Below are 301 nucleotides of genomic sequence, written 5' to 3'. Positions count from 1 at the left end.
ATGATACCCCTCTTCCACTGGTACCCTTTTGGCTTTCCAACGGTGCTCACTTGGTCCATCTATTGAGGCCTCCTCATCCCTTCCCATAGTACTCTCTCAGTCTTTTCACAATGCGTCCTGCCACCCTTCCAGCGGTGTCTCTTGGCGCATCTAACCTCTCTCCTTTAACACAGATTCACTAATGGCTGTTTTAATAGGGTCTTCGCGGTGTCGAATCGGGGGTATCTTAAATGCTGGAGGCTTTTGTAGGCCATAAAGAGTTTAAAGTTAATTGGCTAAGTGCTACACACAAAATAATCAC

General features: G+C 46.5%; 1 protein-coding gene across 1 annotated transcript in view; it reads right to left on the bottom strand.

Annotated features, from left to right (window-relative positions):
- Positions 1–301, bottom strand: part of LOC119593083 (probable G-protein coupled receptor Mth-like 3) — a 26,098-nt gene that overhangs the window by 2,218 nt on the left and 23,579 nt on the right.

Source organism: Penaeus monodon, chromosome 31 (genome assembly GCF_015228065.2).
Source record: "Penaeus monodon isolate SGIC_2016 chromosome 31, NSTDA_Pmon_1, whole genome shotgun sequence".
Taxonomy (NCBI): Eukaryota; Metazoa; Arthropoda; class Malacostraca; order Decapoda; family Penaeidae; genus Penaeus; species Penaeus monodon.
Note: the sequence above shows the minus strand (reverse complement) of the source record. Positions and strands in the feature narration are given on the sequence as shown.